Below are 12821 nucleotides of genomic sequence, written 5' to 3' on the forward strand. Positions count from 1 at the left end.
AATTTATGGGACAGGGGTGGGATTAAATAAGTGTATACTTCTTCCCACTCCCTTTCAACATGTAAATTAGTCAGAATGTTTTTTTGTATGTAATTTGTATAGTATATTTTTTTTTCTCTCATTTCTTTTCTAAATGTACTTGCATATTGTTCACATGTTGAAATAAATTACCAATCAATCAATCAATCAATCAATAAGTGCACAAGTCTGTACGTGTCTTTGTGCATGTGCCCATGTGTGACACTATGTGTGTGTGCATTTTGGAGTTACTAAGCACAGATAATTCCAAGCAATAACAGCACTTGGACAACAATAGACCTTTTCTTGGGGCTGTTTGGCTCACCTCCAGTTTCCTCAGTGTTATTATAGCAGTAAGGCTAATCCCACATCTAGCAGTGTTCAGGCTAAGAGACTGCAAGATTATGGTTTATAGACTGTTTTTCTGCCTGACATGTAATCCATGTAAGCTTGTGTAACCAAAAGCTTGTACAAGTTTACGATTATGAATGTCATTCTTATAAAAAATACAATAAATGAAAAAAAAATTGGCTGAAGTATTTTGAACTTTAATAATATCTCTAATATCTTTTGGTCTTTATTTCTAGGGAACATTTAGCTAATGTTTTTCTGGTTATCTGAAATATACTACATGGACATAACGAACAGGGCCAGCTACAAATTATACCCACAGGAGTTGTTGAGCCATGGAAATCTATGTCTTGAAGCTCCACTGCACAGTTTTTCTGCTGATGTTAATGCCAGAGGAGGTTTGGAGCTCTGCTGTTATTGAGTCAGAGACTTGGCAACTTTTATGCATTTTGCATTTCAGCACTCAGTGACCCCGCTCTGTAACTTTATGTGGTCTGCCACTTTGTGGTTGAGTTGCTGTGGTTCCTAAATGCTTCCACTTTGCATTAATACTTCGTCAAGAGAGCCCCAGGTCTAAGTTCTGGAAGCTGGAATGGGTTCTGTCAAAAGAGGATGGGTAGACTAAGAATTGTTACCAGTGTACCACAATTTCTGGCCCAAATTGGGAGACAGCAGAGGGTGGACAGGCTGGTGAGTTTCTTGGTGAGCTTTCACAGGAATGCACCAACACAGGATTGCAGGTGAGTATTCTGCAGAGGGAGTTCATCAGTCGGTAAGGAAGGCTACACGACATTCGATAGTGTCGGTAAGGAGTCATGCACTTTCCAGTATATGTCTACATTTTATGTGTGTGACAATTTACAAGACACGTGTTTGTTACATTTGTCATTAAGAGTATTCCATTGAGTTAAAAGATTTCATTGTTGCAGAAACCAAAGAGAGTCACTGCGAACTAAAGCAATTTTGACTCTAAGATCACACTATGTTTTAAACAAACTTATGTGTGAATTGAGGAAAAAATCTTCAAAGCAACCTCAGAGTGGTGGAAGAGCTTCAATATGGGGGAGGAGAACAGGGGTGATGGGTAAGGGAGGGTACTCGGGGTTGTTGAGGTTATTGGATAAAGGTTAAAGTCAAACTAACAGGGGCTCTTTGCACATGTGGTGCCTTTGCTGGTTGTTAGCACCTCAGATCCCATTGCTCTCCAAGTCTGCTGGCCCCAACTGCCCCAATACACAGCTACGCACAAATAACCACACACATACAATTGTTAACTGATACAGATTGAATATTAAACTTCTGTTATCTGACTTTTAGTGAGCTTTAAGACATAGTCTGTTGTTCTGCTGGAAGTAGCCATCAGAAGATGGGTATAGTGTGATCATAAAGGGATGGACATGATCAGAAACAAAACTCAGGCAGGCTGTGACAATGGTCAGTTGGAACTAAAGGGAACAAATTGTGAAGAAAATGTTCCCCCTTGCAATTACACCACTACCACCAACCCAAACTGTTGATGCAGAGCAGAACATGCTTTCATGTTGTTTGCACCAAATACCCTACGATCCAGATGTTGCAGCTGAAACGGAGACTAATCAGTCCAGGCAACATTTTGTAATCTTCTGTTTTCCAGGCTTTATTGGCCGATGTAAATTGTAGTTTCAGCCTCCTGTTATTAACTCATAGGAGTGGCTCCTGGTGTGGTCTTCTGTTGCTGAAGCGAACCTGCTTGCAGGTTCTGCATGTTGTGTGTTCATAGATGCTATTCTGCATGCATTGGTTGTAATGTTTATTTGCTCGAAGCAGTTTAGCCATTCTCCTCCGACTTCTGAAATCAACATTTTCACCCAGAGAAACTGGAGCCCAGTGGATTTTTTTTTTTGACAATATCTGTAAACCCTAAAGATAGTTGTGTGGGAGAATCCAAGTAGATCAACAATTTATGAAATACTTAGACAAACAGATTTGGAAAACCATACCAAGTCCCAAATCACCTAAATCACCTTTCCCCCCACATGCTTGAGCATGCCTACATGCTTAATTGCATTGAGTTGCTACCATGTGATTGGATGATTAGATATTTGTGTTGAATAACTGAACAAATATATTATTCATATTGCGTACAAATGTTGTATTTCTAATATATTCACAGACAACGTCTCGTATTCTTTTCCAAAAAAAAGCAAGGCTCATATTAGAATATCTAGTGATAGTATCAAAAACATTTCTTCAAACCGCATGACCCTAAAAGACTTTTTTATGTTGTGCCATTTTCAGTTTTCTGAAAATTTGCATCAGAAGCTGACCTTATACTGTCCTTGACTTTTCAAAAGATGACTTTTGTCATCTTGTTGCACCCTGTTTTTCAACACACATATGACACATAACAGTATATCTGCAGAACAGTAGATGAAGACAGGTGTTAAGTGTGTATTGTATTTTGTTGATTTTAGTGAGTTTTAGCTGAAATGTGCACTGCACTTACTTGGAAACCTCAAATACAGTAATAAGTATAATTTGTAATAATTTGACCTAAAATTAGTTTTATATATTTATGAAATATTCAAATGATCTGCAACTTTAAAATAAACAAAAAAATGTAAACACAACACCAGCTTATCAGGACTCTAGGAAATTAAACCCAGAAAATACATGAAAAGTAAGTTTCCTTTTTTTTTTTTTTACAAGTTGTAAAATAACCTTAACTTTTAGTTTGACTTGTTATGTTTGGTGTGAAGGTTCCAGTGAGCACATCTTCTTTTCTCTCTTTGTCAAAGTGAAAATCTGTGGAGCTGAAGTGTGGAGTTCTGAAGTTGAGGTCAAACTAATACAAGGACATGGAGGTGAAGTCTACAGTCTAACATGTGGGGATAAATCCCCCTCACTCTGGCCATATTTAGAGATGTAATCTTGGCACATCTCAGAAAAAGTCTCCCTGGAGGTTTGAGAGGGTCGATCCGGTCTGGAGGACCACAACACAATTACAGTTCTGTTTCTTACAGAGATGTATAAAAGGGCTGAGGTGCACAGTGGGTGTATGTCTAAAATCCCACTGTTAGCTTTTAGCACCACACCCCTGTTGCTAAAATCTCCTGGATGTCCCTGCTATGTTGCAAAAAGGGTTCGGGTGTTGCAATAAGCGTGTTATTAACCTCTTGCTTCTGGCGTTTGTCACACCCTCTTTCTGACAAACACTGCAGGATCCTGTAGATGTGCATCAATCTGCCTTTTTCGTAACCACCAAGCTCCTCAATTATTCAGGAGCAGTGTGCAGTCAAACATTCCCATCTAAAGATCTAACACTTGTTTGACCAGCAGAATGTCCAATAGTCGTGTAGAGACATATGGAGGAAATGGCTCCAAAAAGCACATAGAGGATGGACCCAAAATTTTTTCAGGCTGAAAGACAGTCTGTATTTCATTTCATTTGAGCAAATATAAGCTAATGTTAATGGCATGGTTTTTTTTTTAAATCTTCTATTGATATTTTGCTGTATAGGTCAGTTTTTTAAAACTGTACCGATGTACTGATGTACTAATTCACAGTCCATAGTGTCACATGACAGAAAACCATAAATATTCACCAAAGTACTGAAATGTTCACTGAAACAGGCGTTACTAGTTACATGTGTTCTAACGAATGCCCGGACACAAAGGTCAAAAAGTAAATTAAAGCCATAGATGTACACACAATTATTATAATTTCTTTCCCCTTCAGATGTGGTCCCAACTCTGCCAACAGGAGTTGAGGAGTTGCCCCACAGAGATCCTGAAATATGTACGGAAGGGGCCGTGATACATCTTCAACTGCTGGATTAAACCATGAAATCTGCCTTGCTACTGCCTTCTCATGAGAATGGAATGAACCCAGATATTTAGTTACTTACTGTTCTTGTTTAAAAACATCGGGACCAGTTCATCATTGCTTGATGTCGATTTTGGTCTTGATGTCGCAAAGCCTTGGGTCTGTGTGTACAAATTGAATGACAAGTTTGTATCCAAAAACTTGGGAATTTCGGGTTGTTTTTTTCACATCATGTTCAGTGTGTAATGGCTTTCAGAAAGATAGAGTTCATGTATCACTAGCAATACAGCATAATACTTGTTTTTTAGTGCTTAAAAACAGCACTGCAGCACATTGATGGATAGAACCTGATCAGTGCTCTGTATGTGCCTTATTTAGTGAGTCAAAAATACAACAGTGATGATGTTTTTATTTTCTTTTTAGTGGCTTTCAACTTTTACTTTCAGTCAATAGATATATTTATTCACTAAAATTACTTAATAAAGAGAAGAGGGACCATCTGGCTTGTTGACGCCCTCACTTCAAAAGCCTGGTTTTCTGGTGGTATTGAGGCACATCAGTGCCTAAGGAACTGGCAGCATTTCCTGGAAAGGCACCATAAAGGTTTTACAGCTACATACACTCCCTTCCAGGTCACATCTTGCTCTGGAAAGATCTTGTGAAACAGCACACTTCATCTAATTCAACAGCATAGATTCACAATAGAAGAATCTGGGTACTGAACCAGGCTACCTGCAGTCCAGATCTTTCACCAAATGAAAAGAATTTGGAACATTATAAAAAGCCAAGCTACTGTTTCATTGAGAGGGGATGAAGGGGGAATGCTGCACAGTCATAATGTGGTCAATAGTAATACGTCCCCATCAAATTTAAAGTTTTTTAATTGTTTCTTAAAAAGAAAATTTTGTCACTGTAGACATCTGATATGTGTTCTGTTTTAATAAAATTCAGATTAATAAAAAATTAATTATTGCATTCTGCTTTTATTTACATCTTAAAAGGCATCCCAACTGTTTTTTGTAAATAGGGTTGCATAATATATCATATATGCCTTTTTTTTTTAAGTCAAGAACTGTAATTAAAAATACAGCTTGCCTGACTCAATCAATTGTGATCAGGCAGTGTAGAAAGGAACAAACAAAAAATAAAGAAAGGAAGATTTAGTTCTTCAATAGTTTTTGCAGGTGACTTTGTGGCCCTGTGATGATTCGTCATCCTCATCCCTCTCCTACACCCACCCCCTTCTCTTTTCGTTTGACCTATCCTTCACCAAGGCCCAGTGTAATCCCTTTGAGTTTGGGCAAAACAGAGTTTACAGGGGAAGGAGGGGTGAAGGTTGGACTGAGGTTAAGAGAAAGCCTGCTTGTTTATTAAAGAGTCAAAGATGTGAGCTTCCTGCTACAGCAGTGTTCTTCAGGGAATTAATGTATTAATGTACTTTATGTATTAACACTCTCCAGTACAATGAAAATGGTTTTGAAAAGCATTTTCAGCATTTTGCAAGTATATAGTAGCAAATACAGTGTTATAGATCATCGTTCAATTGTTGCTAGTCAACACTGCATAGCATGAAGAGTGTGCTCTGTTTGGACATAAAAAACATGATCATATTGACATCACTTCATTTTTCAACTCACAGTTCAGTTTATCAATTAACTAAGCCGACAAACAAGCTTTGGTTGGGTGTCTTTAGAAGACTTTACTCTCTCATCTGTCAAGCCAGCATTCTTCTGATTGGTTACAGCAGGTAGGTGGGGCTTCTTCGCTCTCAATGACTTCATGTAGAGCTAAGAGTAGAAAAAACATTCACAAACCATGAACCCTCACTACCACCCACCCCCACCAAAAGAAAAAAACAATGTAATATGCATTTGAAACATTTAGTGATGCATTCAATATCATCACTTTGTTATTTGTTAACACTTTTTTCTCATTTTCATTGAACTATACAAAATTTCATTGGATAAAAAACAAACAGAAAATGCAGTTATTTAGACTGTTACAAAGACCAGCTAATGCTGAAACCCAACTCTGCTTTTAAATCTTTGTTAAAATGTATACAAATGTAAATAAATGTATGCAAAATAAATAAACCTAATGGGTGGGATATGTAGCCTTGGTATATTCTTGACTCATTTCTATCCTTAGCTCTTTTGGGAGGGGCAGGGGGAGAGAGAAGTTAGTGGAGACGTCGGTCCTGCATTTGAACTTAACCTGGCTGTGGCCCGGGACTGACGCAGCAATTAGCACCAGGGATCAGCATCAAAAGGAACGGCACAGTGTGAAGCTGGTCTAATTAGTCATATGAACGGAGGCAACAGACCGACCACTGCATGCCTCAGGTTGTAGGGGTGTGGGAGTGTGTATGTGTGTGTGGAGGTCTGACTAAGTGTAGTCAACAGCAGGTGAATGAGAGTCCATGTTGGTGAAGACATGCTTCAGATCAAAGCTTTCTTATGTGTGCTAAGTGACCTGATCTGATCTGTTACTGAAATAAAGCAAAACATCCCCACTGCTTCTCTGCAAACTCTCACTACTCCAATAGGATTATTATTTTCATGCTTTGGCCTTGTTGCTTATCTCATGAGCAAGATGAATTCTTATCAGAGATTATTTGAAATGAACCATGCAACAAATTAAAAGAAGCAGAATAAGGTTTTAATGGTTGAGACTGGCCCTGAACAGAGTTTCATAATTGAGTACGTAAGTTGTGAACAGTTCAGGTGAATAGTCCTTGCACATTTGTTACATTAATTTACTTATCTTGAAAACGGTTTTATTGCCAGGATTAAGAAAGTATCATTTAAGTAATAATTCTTAAGATTTTAAATAAAGATTATAACAGGTTATTAAAATGTACATTTTATAAACATGAAGCAAGCTGACTGTTAACAGTAAGCGAAACGGAGGAGGAGGTTAGTGAGGAAGAGAGTAAATTAATTTGTTGAAAGGAGACAGGTTTTTTTTGTTTTTGTTCTTTGAAATCACTAATATAAAATTTGTTTATAAAGAGGTAAACAGTGCTGAACTGAAAATTTATTTGGTCTAACAGTTAACCATGGTAGCCCGTAGTCAGCAGTAACAGTAATAGCAAAAGGGTGCGGCACTAAAAAATGTTTTAATCAAAAAGATTGCTTTAATTGTTAGAAAACTGCTGCTTCACCTGTAGTTTGCATGAAAGAGTTGTCCAACTTATGCAACTTGTCTGTAAACAATCCCAAACTACTTGGCAAGCGGTACTGAAACTGGGAAAAGCACCACGTAAACCGGAAAAAGAAAAATGTTCATCTTGTAGGTAAAAAGTATTTTGAAATGTGCTGGTTGCTGTTTTTGAGGCACAACTTTTACTTTGAAAGTTACATTTCTTGATTTCAGGTTTATTTCACATTTCTGTATGTTTCACAGCTCTGTGGGGAAATGGCAAGTGTGTGCAGACAGGTCGACATCTTCCGTGCAACCACGGCAATCTTCTAATGATCAGAGCAATCACAGCAAAGCTTTTTAGTGCACCACACTCTTTGCAACCAATTTCACCTGAGGACAGCTAACAAACTTCAGCAACCACTTTTCAACCAGCTACCGGAGGTTGCCAGGGGGTCACCGATTGGTCTCTGCGCCTAACTGAGCCCTAGAACTCTTTCCTTTATTAACATATTCTTGGTCAAATATTAGTAGGAGAATCAGCACCTCCAAATCTGAAGCCATGGTCCTCAGCCAGAAAAGGGTGCAGTGCCCACTACGGGTCAGGGATGAGTTCCTGCCCCAAGTGGAGGAGTTTAAGTATCTCAGGGTCTTGTTTACAAGTGACGGGAGAAGAGAGCAGGAGATTGACAGATGGATTGTACCGGTCCGTCGTGGTGAAGAGAGAGCTGAGTGTAAAAGCGAAGCACTCAATTTACCGGTCGATCTACGTCCCTACACTCACCTATGGTCACGAGCTGTGGATAGTGAGAAGAACAAGATACAAGCGGTGGAAATGAGCTTCCTCCGAAGGGTGGCTGGCCTCTCCCTTAGAGATAGGGTGAGAAGTTTAGCCATTCAGGAGGTGCTCTGAGTAGAGCCGCTGCTCCTCCACATCGAAAGGAGCTAGTTGAGGTGGTTTGGACATCTGACAAGAATGCCTCCTGGGCGCCTCCTGGGTGGGGTGTTTGGGACATGTCCCACTGTGAGGAGGCCCCAGGACAGACCCAAGACACTCTGGAGGAATTATATCTCTTGGATAGCCTGGGAACACCTTGGTGTTCCCCTGGACAAGCTAGAAGCGGTGGATGGGGAGAGGAAGGTCTGGGCTTCTCTGCTGAGGCTGCAGCCCCCGCGGCACAGCCCTGGATAAGAGGAAGAAGATGGATGGTTGGAAATATTAGTAGGTGGGTGGCTATACTTGACTTCTAGTGGCATAGTGGTTTAATACCTAAACAAACAAGAAACTGGGAGACTACATGTGACCATCACTGACTTTTACTTTTCAAAAGAAATTTCTAACTAAATTCTACAATATGTTTTTGTAATAGACAATAGCTATACTAGCTGTTCAATAATACAGATCTACCACAATTACTGTGGTTAAATATTATTACAAAACTACTGCAATATCTACATAAAGTGTAATAAATATAGCAGACGTATCTTAATTTTTAAATACCACTTTCATTGTCAATATATATTTATCATTTCATCTGTCAACCACAGCACCTTAATGACAAAATCACCTTACAAAAAGTGTCAGTGCGGAGTTTCTCCTGAAGTACCAAAGGGTTTTCAAAACACTGATGACCATTAATAGTTCTAATGCTACAGTGAATAATGGGAATTTGAAAAATCCGAATGCATGGGTGCAAAAATGTTCACAAACCACATGTTTTCCACACATTCTTGGTCAATTTTAGTCAAAAACAGTGAAGAGAACATTAACAAAGAAGGAGGGATGCTCTTTATGGTTCTGATGGATGATCGTGCAGGCATTCACAACTCTTCTGATCATGCCCACTCAGCAGAAACACTGGTATGCAATGTACAACATAACAATGTAATATATGTATGTAGTATTTGTATTGTATTATGTACCATCTTTGTTTGAGAGCATCTTTGGAATTTGATGCACAAAGATAATAAAATATATGTAAATTAGATAGTTTAGAAAAAGCTTCACACTAAGGTATACACACTGCTGTTAAAGTACAGCCATTAACGGTGGCTATGACTGGTTGTGCATAAATCAGGTTTCTCAGCCCCCCCCCCCCCCCCCCCCCCCCCGGTGCCCCTTCGGGCCCTGTAGGTGAACAAAGACATGTAATATGCAGAAGTAGCTGTGATAATTGGGATTTACATTGGCAAAACAAACCTATGCACATATATTAAATATATTCCTGTAGGCAAATAGTCGCCCCTGCTGCCTGCCCTGTAATCTGGTAAAAAATCGTCAGGGAGGTGAAAGGGTTGGGTCACAACAACAGCCATTTCATTACTGTGGCTCAAATGTCCCAGGATTCAATTCAATCACAGGGCGATTATTTTTACTCAGTTTCCACTCTGCGGGGAATTGGCTGTCGTTTGTTGCTGACCTTTTCACACGGCGGCCATTTATCCCGAGGAATAATTGTTTAGATGGTTTCATTGTCATATCCCTGAGTGCTTGGGGCTCTCGTTGTGGTGAGATGTCACCTATCCTGTTATCTCCTGCCACTGATGCGTCGCAGGAAAGTACTGCAAACACTTGTATTGGGTCAAGGATTTTTTTCTTTCTTATTTTTAAAGAAACCTGTGAAATGACAGTTTTAGTCTTTCCTTGAAAACTTTTGTTGAGGTACTTTCAACAGTTTATGACTAAAAGTCACTGAAAAAAGGTGTGTTTTTACACTCAAACATGCAATGAGTATAAAAGTTCCTCATTCCTTTATTGACTCCATGTTACTGTTGTTAATTTGCTCCATGTTTATTTTTATCAGACTGCGAGGAGTCAGTTTAGGAAACCGTCAACTAGATTGAAGACTCATGGTGCAAACCACCAATTTTGTTAAGAATGCAGATACATATGAAGGATTTCATAAACTGAGATAGGATATGAATCAAATCTAGAGCAACACAGGAAGTTGATCCAGATCTCAAAATGTTTTAAAAAATAAATGTGTCCATAAACTTTGAAAACAAACAAACCAAAAATATAAACAAAAAGTATTTGTGTTATTTAAGCACAACCCTTTTTCAGTACAGTGGCAACAACTCGAGTTCTCTTTAATGATCACATTAACTCCTTAAGTGTGTTTACCGAAAGACTAAATATGAACAAACATGGACTCAGTGTAGGTGTGCTTGTTCCTTAAGCTTAATGCCATAATGGTCTTCTTCGGTTTAGGACATCGAAAAGGTCTCTCGTATGTTTATAGGTAATAAGATTTTTAGGGAATATTTAATGTAAAGTTTGGTGAAGATCAGAAAAGATTTAAATGCAGAGTTGGAGGGTGTGTGTTAATCTTAAAATGATGTTAAAACTGTTAAACATTGATGTAGGTTATATACTTTATAAAGAGTAAATCTTAACAATGCTTTTTCAATCTGGCCCAAGATTTTGAGGCAGGTTTTTGGGTCATTTGGCTTTGAATCAGCCACACAGACATTTTTTTCTGTTTTCTCTGTGACTCATCTTGTATTCAGGCACCAAGTCTAACCACCATCTGTGTCTCACTTCCAGGCCGTCTGCTTCTTTAAGGCTGCACCGGCCCCTCAAAGTGTGAATAATATTCAGTAAGGAGTAACGCTTAAGTGGGAAAGCTTTTAGCACATTATCCACTAGCAATTGCAAGGTAATCTAATTTGCCAGCGCAGGTCTCTTATTAAATATCTGCAGCAGCGGATTTGCATTCAGGAGTCTCCTAATGGGTTTAGCTGCCCGGCAGAGCTCTGGCTCAGTGTTTATGTAAGCCTCCATCTTTGAGAGAGAAGAGAGAGTGACATTGAGGACACACACTCGCACACACACTGAGAGAGGAGAGAAAGAGATACACCTTTAGAAGAAAAAAAAGTAGTCAACGCTTCAGAAATACGATGCTTTCAGGTGCTCTTCGAAATCTCAGTTTTCCGAGCTCAGCTGTGGCTTCCAGTGGTCTCTGTGATTGGTTGCTAGTGAATCAAGCAGTGCAGATGTTGTGTATCCAGGAAGAAAAAAAAGAAATTGTCTTGATAAACACTCTCCATTAGGTGACGTCTAGACCGGATTCAGTCCCTATCAAGTTAAAAGCAAGGGAAATAAAAGAAAAAAGATTTATTTAATCTGTCTTGAAAGCTTTCTTCTTTGATATAAGATTGAATGAGTGACTAAGGACAGTAATAAGATGATAACAGTAGGGGATCTGAGCCTGGCAGACCTGCAGTATAGACTACAGGCTGGACTTGTAGACCTGCTGGTGGGCCTCTTAAAAATAATGTGAATTTCCTGTTGTCACGTGAAAACTGTGTGTGTTCAAGATTAGGTGATTACTGGTGTGTGTCATAGAATGGATTAACTCCAGCACTCAGTAAGGTCCCTGTGTGTGTGTGCTTAAGGCTATCTTTGTGCAGACCAGTGGTGTAAGTTTTAGACCTTTGGAAAGTGTGGACATTTTGGTTGTTCCATTTTGTAAAGCACCCTCAGAGGGCTGATGGTGGGTTCATTCTTAATTCAGGTTAGAATTAGGATTAAGACTTGGGCATTATGCCAGTGTCAGAAAAGCAGAAGTACCAAAAATGATGGCAGAAACCCATGGACTGGTGCGCCTGGTTAAACTGGAGTTCAGTTCAGAGGACTTTGTCTGGATTTGGAAAGGTTAAAGGGTATTACACTGCAGTCAGCCAAAGATATTATTTGCTAATCAAGTAAATAAAAAAGACTTAAAATAAATTGGACTTAATACATTTTTAAATTTGGGCTAATTTCCACCTAAAATTAAATTTCTCATTCATGTTCACGTTGACTCCTTTTATAAATCATAATAATCTCATTGTTTCAACTTTAACAGCAATAACAACGTAATTTTACGCTTTTGTTTTTTATATATATTTAAACCTCCAGTTGTAGTTTGGGGCCATATTTAGCATTCTTTAGTTGCTGGATGTGCTAGCTGTTATTCCCATTAAACAACACAGAGCCACAATTATTGAGCTTGAAGTGAGGCTGGGGTCAGCTGTAAGACAATGAAATCATTGTGGAAGATTTTTTTTTTAAATTACAGAACAACTATATAACTCAAAAAATGATAACTTCTGGCATGAATAGATAGTTTCATCTATAAATGAATTGTGAGTGAGTGTGTTCACACACCAGGCAGCACTGCAGGAAGGGGTTAATATATGGAACACCCAGTCATCTCAAAAGGATGGTTAGTACCCAAAAGAAAGAGTGACCCAAAAAGGTTTTAACCACTTTAAAAAATGTGACTAAAATGCTTCAGTGTTTCTTTCATATCAATTCATAATTGTGACAGGAGCAGATATTGTGTATGTTAAGCTTTCCTCATCATCTCACTTCTGCTATTAATTATCAAATAGCTCCATCTTGGGCAAACATCTCCTGGAAAATCTCTGTTGTTGACATTTTGGGTTTGTGGTTCCCAACATGTGGTCTGGTGGGGGTCCTTGAGAGGGCTCCAAATATAAAGTACATTTCTCTGTTTAT

Source organism: Aulonocara sp. 'chitande type north' Nkhata Bay, linkage group LG11 (genome assembly GCF_057382095.1).
Source record: "Aulonocara sp. 'chitande type north' Nkhata Bay isolate Kocher_YH1m ecotype deep benthic linkage group LG11, A_spYH_male_GT1.1, whole genome shotgun sequence".
Lineage (NCBI taxonomy): Eukaryota > Metazoa > Chordata > Actinopteri > Cichliformes > Cichlidae > Aulonocara > Aulonocara sp. 'chitande type north' Nkhata Bay.